This window comes from Sceloporus undulatus, chromosome 3 (assembly GCF_019175285.1).
Source record: "Sceloporus undulatus isolate JIND9_A2432 ecotype Alabama chromosome 3, SceUnd_v1.1, whole genome shotgun sequence".
NCBI classification, from domain to species: domain Eukaryota; kingdom Metazoa; phylum Chordata; class Lepidosauria; order Squamata; family Phrynosomatidae; genus Sceloporus; species Sceloporus undulatus.
This window is the reverse complement of record NC_056524.1, coordinates 257,096,050-257,115,026: the sequence shown is the minus strand read 5'-3', so window position 1 is coordinate 257,115,026 and position 18,977 is coordinate 257,096,050. Positions and strand designations below refer to the sequence as shown.

General features: G+C 44.0%; 1 protein-coding gene across 1 annotated transcript in view; it reads right to left on the bottom strand.

The window, feature by feature from the left end:
- Positions 1-8,604, bottom strand: part of NLGN1 (neuroligin 1) — an 892,554-nt gene extending 883,950 nt beyond the window's left edge. Inside the window, exon 1 of the mRNA XM_042457844.1 lies at positions 8,464-8,604. The gene's annotated coding sequence lies outside the window, so the exon portion shown is untranslated. The remainder of the gene's footprint in view (positions 1-8,463) is intronic.
- Positions 8,605-18,977: the final 10,373 nt, after the last annotated feature.

Here is an 18,977-nt window from a genome sequence, read left to right as displayed (position 1 = left end):
CTGATTGTCAACATCATCCTTGAATTGTAGTGCTCAGAACTGGACACAGTATTCTTAACAGTGCTCCTAGCAATAGAACATGCCTATTATTATTAGATGCTACCCATTTTGCTAATAGTCTTATCTGAAAAAAGTTGTTAGACTATAGACTAACTTCAGTGGCTGCACCCTCCCATTTTTCCATAAAGACTGGAAAGTAACTTCTAGTTTTGCAATAATACTAACTAGGCCTAAACAATATGCAATAGAAAGAAGGAATGGAGAACTGTGACTCCAAAGGGCATTTCAATGGTGAATTATACCTCCAGGATACCTTCTGGGATACAGATCTCCACTTCTGGGTGGGCTTTTTTTAGAAGGCACCAGAAGACTGGCTCAAAGAACACTGGGGCTATATCACATGCCTCCTAGGATCATATGTAGTCCATGGGTTGCACAATCCCATTTCTGCTATAGGCTCAGAAGCTTCATTGTATGATGATTATGCACTTCACCGTGCATCTTTTCCCATTAGCATCTCCTTTTCCCCCTTGAACTTCCAGAACTGAGCATCCATGGGCAGGGGATACCAAACCAAATTAATTAAATACAGCACAAAGCCCGAAATCTGTTCTCAAGTTTTGCAAGTGAATCAGTTTAGTCACTAGAATAATTGAACCTCAGGTCAGGCCAATAGTGCATCCTTACACTAGAATAGATGCACTGATCCCCTGAGTTTCTTTATTGATTGGGTGGTGCAATCAATTTCAGATCCACTAGCACTTAAAAGGATGCTTTAACAAATTGCCTTCGTGGCAAGGCAACATTTGACCTCTTGGTCCCACCTCTACATTACTTCAGTCTGTTAGAAATGTATCAGCCATTACAATTTTCTATTCTTTCGGTTTGGAGCTCATTTTCTTCAAGTAATGTAAAGATGAAAACACTTGAACTAAACTGTAGTATGAACTATAAATCAAAGAGAAGGCTGTCACATGTTTAGGCAAATCCTAGTCAATTAATCAGATTGGTTTAAACTGTTTAATTTGTTTATTAAAGTAAATTCCAAGTGAGTTATTTTCATGAAGAAATGCCTCCATTTTTTATGGTGGAAGAGAGGTCTACATTTTAGGGCTCGTCTACCCTTTTTCCCAAGAGTATTATGGCCCCAAATTCCCACTGAATTTATCCCTTGCCTTCCTCTCTACCCCCATCAGTGATAGGCAGCTGCCTTCCCACACATTCCCTGTTTGTCACCCAGTGCCACTGCTGAGGTCAGTGACCAGACATACTAATGATGCTGGGTGCCTCACTCTGATCCCAGAGTGTCTTGAACTTACAGCAGCAGGATCAGGCAATGAATGGGAACTACCAGTGAATAGGCAGCCACCCATTGGCAATGTCCCCCACTCCCCCCCCCCAAAAAAAAACCCACAGCAAAAGATGAGATTTTATAATGCAAGTTAGGGGGAGGAAGCCCCAAATTGGATGCAAGTGTCACAAAGACGGTCAAGACCCAATTTGGGGTCTGGCCCGGCGTTGTGTAAGAGGGACACAGTGAACCTGGAGGGGGGGGGTAACTCAGAGTAAAACACCTATGTAGATGAGGCCTGAGTAGATACATGATTTTAGAAGACACATGCTGTGGGAAAAACAGAATTCAAGGAAGTATAGTCCAAAAACACAGTTGACATTCTTCCTTCCTCCAGCACTGTTCTCCAAATATAAAGCTGACGAAAAGAGCCTTGCATAATTTGGGGGAGCAGGAAGCCTGGATGAAAATGCACCTGCCCTCACTATTTAATGACAAAAGAGAAAAGTCTTGGCTGTCATGCTGCCCACTTTTGGTTCCATCCACCTTTTACATGTAATGCTAGAACACAGATTAAACAGATTTTGACCAAGGCATTGTAAATCAAGAGGGGAAAATCACCTCCCATAGTATACATTTTTAAAAAAATGTAAATAAGAATGTTCTGGCCAAATACTATTCTGTTACTATCGTTATTATTATTTCATAATAACTATTTTCATAGAATCGTAGGGGTCAGAAGGTCCATCACAAGGGAATCTAGTCCAACCTAGGAACACAAAGCATTCCTGAGAATTGGTTGTCCAATCTCTGTTTAAAAGCATCCAAACTCCACCTGACTCTGAGGTAGTCTATTCCACTGTCAACCAGACCTTACTGTCAAGAGGTTCTCCCTAATACTTAGGTGGGATTCTCTTTTCCTACATTTCTATTTTGTTTATATTCCACCTACTTCCCAACCCTCAGATTCCAGGTGGCCTCTGAAAGTATATATATATATATATATATATATATATATATATACTAAAATTCTCATCAGTGAAGTGTGGAAAAGTTATAATTATGGACATAATTATTAATAAAATTAAAAGCAGTTTAAAAGCATACCCACTAAAAACTATAACAAATACTGCATATTATTAAAACTCATTTTCTCATTTTCCCATTTTCTCAAGTTTCTCTGAAATGATTCATTGAAGATTGGTAACCAATAGGGGGGGGGAAATGGCATCTTATTTCTATATGTGAAAATATTCAGCATTTGTTTAAGCATCAACATTGAAAATCAATCCAAATTAGAAGCTCATAAGGAGATTCTGTACAGTGCAACGTGCCATAACAGACCACTGCCTCCCTTTTTAGCTGTGGAAAGACTAATCCAATGGCTTTCAATTCCTACTCTCAGGGCACCTGTGTTTTTCTATAAACGAGCCCTGAGAGAGGTCAATACTCTTTGTGTACATCATTCTCACAGGTGACCTGAATGTGCACTCTTGAAAACGATATTATAAGGGAAGATAATTCACTTGTGATTTATAGATATGGGTAAGAAGATGTGAGTTTGGTTTGCATTTTGACATGAGCTTATCCAATACACATATTCACACAAGCCTGAACAGAATTATTTTGGGGGAAGGGAGAAGGAGAAGGGGAGGAGGAAGAGGAGGAGGGAAAAGATCCATATATGTAATTCTTATTATGCTATTCAAGCTATACAGAAATTAAAATTTGCATAGAGAAATGTATATTTTTAAACAAAAATGGGGGCAAGTATGCTTTACTGCAGAGAGGAGACCCCCTGATGAGTAGGCCTGGCACTGTGAAAGGATCAGAATTGGTTGGTGAGGGGTCTAAGTGAAGGATGCTCCATCCCTTTCTGAATCTTCACTCTTCCCTGAGGCTCTAACTACAGCCCCAGTTTGGTAGAAACACTTCCCCACCTTAGACCAGAGAAAGCAGCACCTTAGACCAGAGAAAGCAGACCAGAGAAAGCAGTTTCCCTTCCACCAAACTCATGTTATTCACAGGAACTGCCAGCAGGATGGGGGAGTAATGTCCTTTTTATCTCCCATTGCTGAATTCAGCAATGACAAGCATATTTTCCGTGCAGACAAAGGCATCTCTGTACATGGAAAGGTGGGAATTATGTCTGGGACAGGTGGGCAAGGCTAAATAATGGCAGGAGGCAACTGGATCATGTGTTGAAGTCCCTAGCCCTGTAACATCATCTGCCCACCTACCTTGATTCAGACAGGCAATCTGGCCCAGCAGTCTCTGCCTCTGTTTTAATCATTGGAAAAGCTCGTGCCAAAAAAATGCACACTGAAATATATTGAAATTTCTGCGAGCAGAAGTAAGAGAATCTGATATGGACCAGATCTGGAACCGACTATGTTACAGCTGGGATCTTGCAGCACCTTTGAAATTCTTGCAGCACCTTTGAAAGAAGCTGTAGCATGAGCTTCCATAGATTTAGTCTACATCTATACATCTAAAGAAGTAGATTCAGGCCCTCAACAGACTAGCAAAAAACACTGGCATAAGGGCAGAATGGGTGCGTGATGACTACTTGCTGCCCACCCCTACACCGGAATCATGCTGGTGTCATGCTGCCCAATCAACTACATGGCGGGTGGCATCACACCATGTCATTGGAGCAGCGTGTAGACATGCTGTGCCAAAGAGCCGCGGAAAAGTCATGGCAGCACCAGAAAAGGCCTCATTTCCATGGCACAAAAAGTCACTTTTTGCTGATTCTTTTTGTGTCAGGTTGAGGTGTGTGGCGTGCGGTTGCGTCCCCAACCCAGGGTTTCCAGGGGTGCCATGGCACCGCCTCTTAATGGCGGTCTGCCGAGCTCTCAAGTCTATGAAAGCTGATGCTGCAATTTGTTTGGCACAGTTAGTCCACGTTCTACTCTCATTCCTTTAATACCATTAATTCCAGGATCTAACATTGCCTAACTGCTGTACTATAACTTGTGGGTAACATTTGATTCTGTGAATCATGAGTTGTGCATGAGACAAAGTTTTCCTTCTCATTTTGAAGAAACTTTGTTCTGCTAGCTTAATGTCAAGAGCAAACACAGGGGAACCTGCATTTTACCTCTTCCAGAAGTTACCCTTAACAGATTTAATCTACCATGCACCTAGATCAGCAATGTTCCCAATGCAATAATGAATTACTGAGTTGACCTCATGAACTCTAGCGTTTGCCTGCAATTCACTGTCATTAAATAATCTCTTATTACTGCTGCATTCATGGGCACAGGAACCTAAAAGATTTTTTGGTAGTTTACCTGCAAGATCAATTGTCTGCAAGACAGTTGAGTCAGGTGTAATCACAGCAAAAACTACAAATAAAACATTCTAGTTCTGCTAGCACCACCCTTCTGTTGTCTTACTGCTGCTATTGTTATTCTTCCAACACTGTCAGATTCAGTTTTCCTGACCCACCTTGAATCCCATCCCATGATAAAGGCAAGGTATAAATTCAATAAATAAATGAAAATAAAAATTAGTTGTGATCTGAATTTTTCAGTTTCCTCTGGGAGCAGGAGAGGAAAAGCCCTGAAAATAGTGTCCAGTTTCAGAGGGAGAATCCAAAGTAACTTTTTGGGAAGGGGGGGGGGGCTTATCAGGACCTGTAGCTAAAGAGAGATCTTTCCCTCCCTCTCACCCATTTTTTTTCCTTTTCTTTAAGTTGTCCATGCTTATAGGACACAGTGTATGTATGTGTGTGTGAATCTGTGTGCCTTCAAGTTGCCTGTGAACTTATGGTGACCCCCATGAACTTCATAGGGTAATCTTAAGTAAGAAATACTCACAGATGGTTTTGCACATTCCTTCCTCTGAAGTATTGCCTACACCACCTGGTACTCATTGGTACTCACTGGCATCTCCCCTCCAAGTATTAACCAAGGCGGACCCTGCTTAGCCACCAAGATCCAAAGAAAGCTGGTGCTGGACTACCACTTACCCAAGATGTAACACCATGCCAGGGGAATTTAAGGAAAAGAAAGGTATAGAAAAAGAAGACACTTCCCATATAATATCTTGATAACCTTCATGTTCTACAAGTTATGTAAAATTCCCTCGTTTCTCCTGGAGAAACTGTCAACATGCCAAATTTGCCACCTGAAAATGTAGTCAAGTGAAATGACCATTTGAACCCACTGACAGTTTTTCTTTCCATCTCTTCCTCTACTTACTTTCCCTTGTTTGTGAAAGAGCGAGAGAGTGAGAAGTGTTATTCCACTGGTGATCTGTTCATGAGCCTCCCATAGGTCACTATTCAAACAAGGTGCTAGACTAGATAAGCATGTGGTCTGATCCAATGGAGAACTAGCATGGGGCAGTAATCCATTTCTCTAGGAGGAATGAAGGAATTCAGGTGGACTAGTCTGGGAGAGTAGGATTCAAACCCCCAATTCAACCATGGAAGCCCACTGCATGACATAGGCAAGCCACACTTTCTGGCCTTCAAGGGAGGCAATGCAAGCCTCCTCTGAAGAACGTTTGCCAAGAAAACCTGCCATAAGCCACAGTCAACTTGAAGACACACGACAAATGACCCAGTGCATCTTGTTATATTCTTAAACGGTATGGTGGAAGAGTTCAAAACTGAATGATATATTTGGTGGTGGTGGTGGTGGTGGTAGTGGGAGATTATTAACAGATTTTTTTCAGACTGTCTTTGGGGACACATCACACACATCATGGCTGATTCTACCAGTAGGCAGATTTGCTTCAGGTGACAGATGCCAAGGTAGAAGCAGTGATGAGACATAGCTTTTTGCACCAAAGTTTCAGCCCCCCCCCCCCTCCATCCCTAAGAAGAGATGGAGACTGTTGACCCATTCCCAGCAATGACTAGTTGTAGTACACGCCTATACTTGGAGGAGGAGGAGGAGACCACCTTCAGGGCCATTTTTGGAGTGTATAAATTGCACCAGGAAGTAAATAAGTAAATAAAAGACATTTTTAAAAAACAAATTGAATAAATTTGATTAAACAAAGAAGCTTTCCATTTTTTTCCATTCCCACACCTGCTCTGGGACCAACCCCACCTCACAAAGTGATGTGTGCAGATTCCTAACAAAATATAATAATATGTACAACCATCAGACCAAGCTCACGTGATATTACAGCCAGTTCTTCCACATTTTGATCCTTTCACTGAAATCAAAACAGAGGCAGAGCTGCATTTCAGGGCACCTCAGGAAACCAATTAGATTTGGAGGTGGGGTGCTTGTCAGGGCCCATGTAGCTATTTGGTGATCCAATGAGACAGACAGTATGGAGACTCGACATACACAGTATGAATAAATTCAAATTTACAGAAGCTAACATGCAGATGTATCAAATAATATGAAAGGATTAAATCATGCATTCATCAAAGTCACTCATGAAACTGGCTTCAAATACACTACTTAATAATAATAATAATAATAATAATAAAATTTATTTATACCCCGCCCTTCCAATAGATCAGGGCGGCTTACAAATGCACCTTAGTGCAGCAAATACAATATAAAACAGATTAAAAACAACATCATCTCTTCATAAAAACAATAAAAACCCCTTAGCCCAACCTCACGGCCACGAGTGAGGAGGGAGGCCCATAGGATGTTTAGTCGGGGAATGCCTGATTAAATAGGAAGGTTTTGAGTCCCTTCCTAAATTGGGCCAGGGTGGTAGATGAGCGGAGCTCTATGGGCAGCGTGTTCCAAAGGGCTGGGGCAGCTGTGGAAAAGGATCTTCTGGCCGTAACGGCCGACCTTGCCCCAGGCACCTTCAGGAGTTGCTGCCCAGATGTTCTGAGGGTGCGAGGCGGAATGTACGGGGAGAGACGGTCCTTCAGGAATCCTGGGCCCAAGCCATTTAGGGCTTTATAGGTAATAACCAACGCCTTATATTGAGCTCGGAAGCGAATAGGCAGCCAATGGAGATCTTTGAGCACCGGTGTTATATGGCTGGTCCTGGAAACGCCAGTGACCAGCCGTGCTGCCATGTTCTGCACTACTTGCAGCTTCCGAGTGTGGTATAAGGGTTGCCCCATGTAGAGTGCGTTGCAGAAATCCAATCTCGAAGTTACCAGAGCATGTACAACAGTTTCAAGGTCCCTCTGGGCCAGATATGGGCGCAGCTGGCGAATCAGCCGAAGCTGATAACAGGTACTCTTGACCGTCGCATTCACCTGAGCAGTCAGGTGAAGGGACGAGTCAAGAAGCACCCCCAGACTGCGCACGGAATCCTTCACAGGGAGCGTGACCCCATTCAGGACAGGTGGAACCACCGCCATTCCTGGACCAGGGGGACCTATCACTAGTACCTCCGTTTTCTCTGGATTAAGTTTGAGTCGGTTTTCCCTCATCCAGCCCATTACTGACTCCAGACAGGCCACGAGAGGAGAGACGCCATCCCCAGTCACTGCATCAGTCGGAGACATAGAGAAAATAATTTGGGTGTCATCAGCGTACTGATAACCCCGCGCCCCATGTCTCCGGATGATCTCTCCCAGCGGTTTCATGTAAATGTTAAATAGCATGGGGGACAGATAAGGAATCCAAACACTGAAGGAACTGGGGAGGTGCTAGGGATGCTTCCTCCCATCTGTATATTTGAATAATGTGCAGAAAAGCTCTAGCCTTGATTTCACCAGAATCCCATTACATGTGATGAGTCCTCTGCTCATGGACATCAGAGCATGTGAGGAACCCTTTGAAAACACCCCCAAATATGGTCAGTTTATAGGCTCTTCTATCATGCACAGAGCCTGGGATTTGGGAGAGTCTAGGGGCCCATTCACACTATAGAAACCGGGTTATTTCTGCAACGTTCACACTGGCCATGAATGCACCCGCTGTGGTTTGCAGGTGGGGATGGTGAAAAACCCACTTAACCCAGTGCATTTTGCACTGGGGACCTAACTGTGTCTTTTTTAGGGCCAGAGTGATCTGGGTCTTTGGTAGTGCAAATCAGTTTGGGTCACTGGGATTGTTCTCAGCCACAAGGTGCCACCATGCTGATACAAAGTAGTGCCAGTGTGAATGCTGGACCAGGTTAAAATGCCTTGGAAAGATTCAATCGTGGCAAATGTAGTGAGAACATCCATTCGGTATTGCATCACCACAGAGATTGACATCTTGGTACAAAAAAGCAAGTGTAAATACCTCCTAGGAGAGATAGTGTAGAAAAGTAACTTTTTGAAGCTCTGATCAATCGATGGTGGTTGAGAGCAATGCTGCAGCATGCATGGGAAGAGGGAGTGCTTGCCTGTCCTGTGCTGCTCGTACATTCTTTCACGATGAGAACCTTCTCAACGTTCAAGTTCTGGCTGTGGAATGGAACAAAAACCATACACAACAGATAAGGAACTAAAGTGGAGAAATTGCAGTCCACTTAAAGCCCTGCTGTAACTTCACAGCGTAAGATGTGATTTGGGGACTTCCAGGGGACTGGGCCTCAGTCTCCAGGAAGCTTTTGGAAGACTGCTGCTATCTGGCCTGGCTCTACCATTAGGCAGACTGAACTAGTTCTCTCACATGAGAGATACTGGAAACCAATCACAAAGTGTTGGAGGAGAGAGAGCTCAGGCAGCAAAATATCTTGGGCTGGTCCTGGCTACAACCCATGCAAAGTAACTCCTATCAGCTAAAATACCAGCTCTTACACTCTCCAGATGCCCAAGCCCACAAGCAGTCCTCTGATCTATTACCTGAAGCTACATAAATATTAAACAGAAAAGCTACAAGGTGATTCTCTAGTTAAGAAATTAGTTTCAATGATTAATTATATTCAATACATGGGTGGCCTAGAGAGCTCACGTGATGAATAGAGCCTACATTTCTAATGATGTTTTCCTACAATGAATGATTTGTCAATACCATTAAATGGAACTCCAGCTGAAACATGGTGAGATATATTTAAAACAAATGATTGGAGGCAATCAGATATACAACTGTTGTCTTTAGCTTTAGTAGCAGAGCCTTTTAAAGAGACATTGGAAAGGAAGAGGGAGAGAAAAACTTAGGTGAACGTAAAATCTTTTGCTGGGCTTGTTTCTTGGGAAAGCCATGGCAAAGAATTGAGCAGCAGCTTTCTTTTTTTGGCTAAAATTGTTGGGAAGTAAATATTATTTATTCTAAATAAAGTTTTTATTAGCAGGAAGAAGAGAGGGGAAGGAGTCATTAAATCTCATTAATAAAGTAGGAAACTAAAGACAGCGGGGATGGAGTGTAGCGATAGAACAATATACATTTCTATATATACATGCATACACACAAGCCACCATCACCTCTTCCTCCAGCACTGCAGGAGCATTAAATATATTCTACTGAAAAATTCAATGCCACATAGCTCCTGCCTTTATTTAAGAGGATTGCAAAGGCTAACACCAGAACCAGTAGGCTTACAACAACATTGCATTCCCCCACCCCCCACTTTTAATCAAAACATGGAATCAGATGGGCAAAACTGGTGATTCCAAGTTGATTTTCATGTTAAGTCACTAAAGCAACTCTTTCAGGTGACTTCACTCTTTGTCTGATGTAAGGACAATGAACATTTAAGGTGCCTCTTTGGCTGCACAAGCCATTGCCATTATTCCTAATCTTCATATACTTCTTTTCTAATATGTCCTCAGTTATAGCCATCCCCTATAGCCATCCCACATAAAACTAGTGTCGAAATGGTGTGTGTGTGTCACAGCATAAGATCTATGATCAAATGCTATCCACCATTTCTTGACAACACCTATATTACCAAGAACCTTTTAGTAGTTGTTCACAGCAATTAATTTTGGGGGAAAGAGATGAGATGCATTAAAAACGTTAACATTTATCCATAGAGGAGCACAAGTCATTTGAGATAGATACTGTCTGCTTTATTAGCAAAGAGATATTTTTATTTTAAAACCAAAGGAGAGGGGAAAAGGGACCATTAAATGCCATAAAATGCAGAATATTTCTGCAATTAGCTGCTTGCTGAAAGCCTTGCTCTTTCCCAAGTAAGAACCTGGGATATAAAACATGGTCCAAAGAGCACAGTGACGAACTGGAAAAGAATCTATATTGCATGAAGGCCAAGCCTAAGCTATCTTCCCCTTCTTTTGGTTCACCTTCTTCTTGTCTGAGCTCTTAATTACATCACAGCAAATATGTAACTCTAGCCCCAGGAAAATTAATTCTAATTCAAATAATTCTTTGCAATGCTAAGAAATTTTGACCAGGTGGTATCCTATTTGTTGCCCCCACTTCTAGCCCCTCCTTATAACACGAGAAAAGACCTCTATGGGATATTTACAGCCTTCAAATAATGGAGAGCTGATGTGAACGACAATCCTAGAAACTAACCTGGGAGGGAAATGCTGTGAGGAGGGATGCTACAATTCCAAAGACAGAAACATGGTATCATGATGAAGAGGAGGCCAGGCTAGTGCCAGATCCAGAGACAGAAATCAAGCAAGAGCGAACGCATGCTTTTCCCAGTGGTGGCACAACCTGTCAGTGTATTTCTGCAGCCAGTGTGTTTAACACATGTGTGTGTGTGCGAGAGATCCTGGTTGGGCTATATCCAGCTGCCACCAAGTGAATGACAGCCACTTGATACAGCTAGGTAAACACAAGATATGCATACAAATCCACGTGCCTGATGAAGAAGATCTTTGTATAGATGAGAAGCTAGACAATTTATTTGTAGTCCAACAGCAGGACCTCATCTGTAACTATTCTATATCTCTCTTTCTCTCTTCCACCCCCCTACCCTCGGTTGATTTGTCCAATTCCTCTTTATTTCTCCTTCCTTCCTTCCTTCCTTCCTTCTTCTCAGCTTGTTTTCCCCCAGGGGTCTTTCAGCTGTGGTAGTAACTAGCAACCAGCACTATGAACATAGGGTTTACACTTCCAGTATTACTGGGGTCCTAACCCACTCTTGCAAGGCAGAGGGAGAAATAGAGAGAGAGAAACAGCTATTCTTTCATTGTAAGTGGGGTTTCTCCATGCCACCACAAATAAACATTCATGCTGTCAGTATACATCTGCTCCCTTTTCCCTATCCCTCCCCAAGACACACACAGTTATGAAGGAATTGGTCACAAAGAAGTAGGTAAAGCAGAACAGCAAAACCGCAGGCAGAGGCTGAAGACAGAGAGAAGAAACATGTCAAGAAACCATCATGGATTTAAAGATTTGAATGCCTCCCCCCCCCTCCAGGTTTCAGGGGGGTGGTACTGGGAAAACTCAAGATCTCATCCATTGCAATGAGTCTTTGCTTGGGGCTTCCTAAGCAGGAAAAAAAAGGTGGGACTTGATGCAAAAGATGCACAAAAGCCCCCAACGTACAACCAGAGCCTTACTCAAGCCATGCATTCCCTTTCCTGAAGGAATTAAGCCTTCTCCTTCTCCACTACTCCTGCCATTCATTCTCTTCTCAGGGGGTTCTTACTGAGATGACTTCTTCCCATAAGACATGCATATAGCTCAGGGTGGTGTGAATGTGCATACACACCACTTTTAGTCCCATTTGTCAAGTTCTCCAGGTTGTGGAAGGGAGGTAAAGAAGAGGTAAGCCATACATAGGACCCATCCATACTGCAAGAATAACCACTTTAACTCCCCCAGCTCAAGGCTATGGAATTCTGGGAATGGTAGTTTGTTTCCCAGAATTCCATAGCCTTGAGCCAGGGCAGTTAAAGTGGCGTCAAGCTGGGTTAATCCTGCACAGTGGATGCAGCCCTAGACTGGCCCATGCTGTTTATGAGTCTCTTCTGGAGTTTTATCACACAAAGGAGAGCTGGAGTTCATCCCGTGAACATCCTGGAAAAATTGCGTCATTACGCGTAACGGTTCCACACAATGTCACACAAAACCAGCCATTCATGTGGCAACAAAGAAGCATCAACCCACCCCTATTTACTTTCGGGATCGCAGCGCCAATGCATTTCTGACGTCACTTTCTTTCCACAATTGTTGCGTGCGAGGACCATTCATGCGATTCCTTGCCATTCCCGCTTCATTTGTGGGATGCTTTCAAGTGCGCTTTAATCTCTCATTAATACCAAATCAACCCCAGTGTGATAAAGTGGTTGAGTGAGGATTTAACCCCCCCTCCCCAACAGAGAAAGGAGAAGGGGGTGTTTCTTTCATCTGAAGATTTTAAGGTTTTTTAAGAACAACAACAACACACCGCCACTCTTCAGTACAAGTGCATGGAGCAGGCATGAAACTCCAGCAATATGAAGGCTAGGGAAGGATAGGAGAGAATCATATTTCTAACACCAGAAAAGCCAGCTAAGAGAATTCAGGTATCATAAGATATGAGAGAGAGAGAGAGAGAGAGAGACCTGTGCGGATTCAATGAACTCCTTCTGGGGGTTGTGAGAACAGAGATGCGGATGGAGATCAAGTTATTGGAAAGCCCGGGGATCTAATATATTGACATGGGAATAAACAAGTCTCCCCCTCTTATATATATATATCTCAGCTAGAAAGAGATGCCTTACCTTCTCCAACTACTCATCCATGGTCCCTACTCTGCAATAATCATAAAGACGTGGAGGTTAGGAGCCCAAGTTGACGTCTGGAAAGGAAGGCAAACGAATGCAACCTCGGTCGCTGTTGGAAGGAAGAAGGCAGGGCAGGCGAGGTCTTCAGTGGCCCTTTGTGGTCCAAAGAGGGGAGGGCAGGGTCCGGGAAGCCGGTGCCTTAAGATCCATGGAGAGCTCCCTTGAGCGTGCCAAGTCTCTCCAAAGAGGGAAAAAGGAGGAGAGAGATGGAAAGATGTGTTTTTTTCCGAAATGTGAAGAGGCAGAGGAAAGGCAAGCCCAGTCTAGGGAATGGGGAGAGGGAAGGGGGGTCCCCTTGTAAATCTGAAGGGGGCAGGAGTGGGCTGGAGCAAGGTCTGGCTCCCAACTTGGCAAACCCAGTTTTTTAGATATATATTAAATAAAAAAAAATATTTAAAAAGTGGTCGCAGAAGGATGCCAGGTGCCAGATGGCACGGATTTCCCAAGGTGATCTGCAAAAGAAGAAAGAAAGAAAGACATCCTAATATGATGCTGGGAGAGAGTCTGGAAATTAAGGGCAGAGATGCTCCAGAAGCAGCAGCAGCAGCAGCAGCAGCAGTAGCCAAGCCCTCCCTCCGATGGCTGGGTGGCAAAGGAGAGCCAAAGAGTCAGGGAGCCAAGGGAGCATCCTCCGCCGCCTGCCTCGCGGAGCCCAGCCGAGGCGCCTCTGCAGCCGACTGGCTTTGCTGGCCTTCCTCCTCCTCCTCCTCCTCCTCCTCCTCCGCTGCTGCTGCTGCTGCTGCTACCTGTAGGCGCGAGCTGGGAGGCGCGGACACGAGCAAGCGCGCCCCCGCCTGCCTGGCCCAGCGCTGTCCCGAGGCCAACGAGGACGCGCTGCCAGGAAGGAAGAAGGAAGGAAGGACCAGCTGCATCCGCACTGCCCCCGGACTCCGGTTGCGCACCGCTTTAACCGCCAGGGCTCCGGGCTATGGAATTCTGGGAACTGCAGTCTAATCCAGAGCAATGGAGCGGTGTCAAACCGGGATATTTCGGCGGTGCAGAGGGAGCCTGAGAAACAGCCCTTCACCTCCTTCTCTCTCTCTCTCTCTCTCTCTATATATATATATATATATATAAACCATACACACACTATGGTTTTTAAAGTGGTACCACATCGAATTATTTCGGCAGTGCGGATCCAGCCTCAGAAACAGCCCTTTGCCTCCCTTCCCCAATATATATGTATGTGTGTCTGTGTGTATATATGTATGTGTGTATGCACGCACGCACACATGCATACACCATGGCAGTTAAATCAGCGTCAGACCAGATTATTTTGACAGTGCGGATGCAGCTTCAGAAATAGCCCTTCACCTTCCCCCCTTATCTCCCTCTCTCCCTCTTTCTTTCTGTCTCTCTCTCTCCACCCACACACACACATACATCATGGCTGTTTAAGTGGTATCAAACTGGATTATTTTGACAGTGCAGATGCAGCCTCGGACACTGCCCTTGGCCTCCCTTCCCCCATACACACACACACTGGCTGGCCCTTGCTATTTGGGGACTATTTGGGGGGGCTGAGGATGTGGGGGTAACCAGAGGCCCTCCTTTTCAAAGACCTTTCCTCCTGTATTTCAGGAGGAAGTTCAAGATGTCCTACATTTGGACCCTGACGGTGAAGCCTGGATTTATATTTCTGGGAGTCTTGTTAAGCTGTTCTTTGGCCATGTGTGTCCTCCATTTTTCTGGAATGTCTTCCATTTTGAGCATGGCTGAGGAGCCTGAATTTATGTTCACATGACTTGATTTGATCAGGTCCTCCATTTTCCTGGAACATCCTCCATTTTGTAGCCTGACTCAGATGCCTGCATTTATAGTTCTAGGACTGATTTGAAGCTTTTCCTTGGTCAGGTCCTGCATTTTTTTTTCTGGGCTGCCCTCCATTTTGCAGTGCATTGTGGTCCTCCTTTGTGGTGAGGACACATCTGGCCTGGGAACCATAGCATCATCTGATGGAGTTTATCACACTGGGGCTAATTTCAGCATTAAAGAGAGATTAGAGCACATTTAAAGCATCCTGCAAATAAAGCGAAAATGGCGCATAACTGCGTGAAGGATTATCACACACAATTGTGCAAAGCAAGTGATACTGGAAATCCCAAAAGTAAAAAGATGTGCTTCTTTGTGACCACTTGAATGGCGGGTTTTGTGCAACATTTGAAATCGTTACGAGTTATTACGCAATTTCCCCAGCATATTTGCAGGATAAACTCCCGATCTCCCTCGTGTGATAAACTCCAAAGACCCATAAGCAGCATGAACCAGCCTAGGGTTGTATCCACACTGCAGGAATAACCTGGTTTGATGCCACGTTAACTGCCCTGGCTCAAGGCTATGGAATTCTGGGAATGGTAGTTTGTGGTGGCACCACTGCTGGAGTACTGGGTGTTGCTCTGCTGGTAGCTCTGCTCTGGTGCCACCACAAACTACCATTCCCAGAATTCCATAGCCTTGAGCAAGGGCTGTTAAAGTGGTGTCAAACCAGGTTATTCCTGCAGTTTGGTTTTAGCCCTAGGGAGAGAATGTTAGTAGAATCTGTGGTAAGAAGAAATAAATACAATTTTGAGGAGACCGTTCAAACAAGAAGTAGAGGGAAAGAGAGCAAAATGGTTAAAGGCCCCCTAGAAACCTATTGGCAGACCCCCCCCAAACATTTTGGAAATGGCCCTTATAGGGGATTTGGGGAAAATATGACCCTTGTCAGGTCCGGGGGGGGGGGGCTCAACAACAGGCCTAGGGGGCCCCAAGCATCAGTCAGACCACACTTTGCCCACCCTTGCATTAATTGCTACATCTGGCAACCCTAACTTCAAGCTGTATATTATTATTATTATTATTATTATTATTATTATTATTATTATTATTATTATTATCCTTTATTTATAAAGCACTGTAAATTTACACAGCGCTGTACATAAATTTTTTAGTCAGACGGTTCCCTGCCCTCAGGCTTACAATCTAAAAGACACGACACAAAAAGAGAAGGGAGTGGTGGTGGGGAATAGGATCAGGTCCAGCAGATCTTCTCAACCTCCGAGGCCTGGACCAAGGCAGATGGACTGGAGGAAGGGCTTGGCTTCTTGATGGGTGGTTAAAAGATATGTTTATTCATATGTTCTCAATGACTTCATTCCAAGGAAATGAAAACCCTGAATAATGGTTTTTACTCTTTGGGTACATTCCCACTTACACTTTAAACCGGGTTTGCAATTCACCTTCACTCTGTGTTGGTAATCGATTTCAGATGGTCTTGTCGTTCCCACTATGAAAGCGGATCTTTTCATTAGCCCCGTGTAATCGCTTCTTTTTGGCACAGTTGTCGTCCCCACTAGTTGCACTGCTTCAAAATGCATGTCAATCATCAGTGACATACATGGCAGCCCAGACTCTGGGTGGGGGGAGGGCGCTGGCAGGCACTTTTGACAAGCCTGTGAGGGGGGGAGGAGGAAGAGGAGGAGGAAGATGGGGCTTTGTGGTGTGAGGGGGAGGAAGGCATGGCATGGCATGGCATGACATGGGCGGGGGAGAGGAGGACCCGGATAGTGCAAGGAGGGGGAAGGCATGGCATGGAATGGGGGGGGGGGGGGGAACAGGACAACACAAGGGGGAGGAAGGCATGGCATAGCATGGCATGGGAGAGAGAGGATGATCAGGACAGCGTGAGGGGGAGGAAGGCAAAGCAAGGCATGGCATGGCATAGGGGAGAGGAGGAATACCAGGATGGCGCAAGAAGGAGGAAGGCAAGGCATTGCGTGGCATGGCATGGCATTGGGGGGGGGTAGAGGAGGACCAGGATGGCATGAGGAGGAGGAAGATAAGGCATTGCATGGCATGGCATGGCATGGGTGGAGGGAGGACCAGGACGGCACAAGGAGGAGGAAGGTAAACCATGGCCTGGCATGCTGAATGGTTTTTTTTTTTAATTGATCGTAGAATCTATTCATTGTTTTAGCAACTGCTTGACTTTGCAAGTAGTTGTGAAATCAATGAATCGATTCTTCTCTTTATTTAAAAACAAAAAGGCAGCACTTCGATATGTGTGAAATCGCCCAAAAACTAGGGTAAACACTCCTTTGCCATTAGTCCCTCCTCTCCAGAATGATACGATTCCGATCTGTCGTTCCCACTTGTTGAACACTCTTCGGAATAAATTCTTTTCAAAAGAACTGCTTAAAAACTAGTGTTTGGGGGGATTTTTTGGTGTGTGTTTGCCTCACTTTATCACAACAGGAATCGATCACATTGCGATAGGAACCGGTTTCAAATGGGAATGAGGGTCATTTAAACCGATCAGTAATCTGATATTTTTCATAATAGGAACTGGCCATGCTCTTTGAATTGGGGTCTGAGAGCATAACAATATACGTATATACCACTTCTCTGCGTTTGCCAGACTCTAAGATGAAATTGCTCCCAATTACCACTTCATTGTTTTTCCTTTTAATGTTTTAATGTAAACTTATCCCTCAGGTGGGCAGCGAATCTACTACTGCAGCTTTGACTTTTGCAGATTTGATTAGTCACAGATTTGATTAATATTTTCTCTTTGGGGATCTCTAGATCTTCCAGCTTAACTCTATGATCAACTTCTGCCAATCTCTTGTGATTAGCATGAGAGCAGTTTCTTTCTGGATGCCAGCACAAAATCTTTCACTTTCTTCTTCTGCCTTTGGAGTTGGAGCATAATCTTGGATTATGGTTATATTAACAAATTTCCACTGAAGTCTTATTAATATTATTTGGTCAAACTTTATATATCCCTTTATTGCTTTTCCTACATCTCACTTCATTATTAATGCCACCCCATTTCTTCTCAGATTGTCATTTCCTGACAATGTCCCATATGTGTCCACCTTAGCTCCTTCACACAAAGTACTCGATGTTTATACATTCCATTTCTTTATTTTAAACTGTCTAGCTTCCCACAAATTGTGCTTCTCATATCCCATGTTCTTGTAGCTTTGGACTTGCCCTTCACATCTGAGCATATCAGCAACTGAACATCCTTTCAGTCTTCTTGGCAAAGTTTATTCAAAGGAGGTTTGCCATTGCCTTCCCCTGAGTGGGTTTCATGGCTGAGCAGGAATCGAACCCTGGTCTCCATAATTGTAGTCCAACACTCAAACCATTACACCACACTGGCTCTCTGATTGTCCAGCACCCAATGTCAAAAACCCTGCAGATGCTATTTCCACCTCTCCTATTGTAATATTTGTATGCTGCATCAACATATCATCCTGCAGTCACGATTGATTCATCCAAAATGCATCTGAGTCATTGACACAACAGTGAACTGTAGTGCAAGTAGATGTGCATTTCATTTAACTGTCAAGGCTAAGGCAATGCTGTATCTCTGTTTCAACTCCCATTGGAAGAGACATAGTGCAGCCTTCCCAGAAAGAAAAGTTACTTTTGTGGCCTTCAGATCCTTAAATCATGCAGCCATTATCACTGGACATACTGGCTAGGGGACTTTGAGTGATGCAGGTCAAAAAATAACATGTCTTTCCCAGACTCAGACCCTCTGAATATTTTAAACTACAATTTCCATGCTCCCTAGCCAGCATAGCCCTTAACCTTGTTGTATGGGAATGATGGAGATTATAGTTTAATACATCTGGGATGTACTGGATTGAGCAAATGTGATATAGGGAGTTGAATCATTCTCAGGGATTGCCAAAGGGATGAGAAAATGAAACTCTGAACATCTCTCTGGGTGACGCTGTATGGTTAATGCAGCTAGAGCTCTTCTGTTCTGTTGTCATAAGTGACACAGCATTGGAATACCACACTCAAAGCTGTTATGCCCACAGGTAGGACTTTGACCAGCCATTTGGACATCCATGAGATAATCTGGCCATAACCCATGTTTGTCTGAGCTCTAATAAATGTACACCAAGAGCTCTTTATGACAAAGACAAAATAGCCCAACTGTTCAGTCCCTGTGATGGAATGAACAGACGGTATGGAATATTGTATGCTTTACCAGTAGTGTTAGATATGAAGCAGTCTGGCCATTCTGTGGAGATTCCAAAAGATATCACACTTCCATGAGGTAACAGCCATTTGTTAAGCCCTGGAGTCTGTGTGACATTGGGGGCTCTATACCCAAAAACTAAC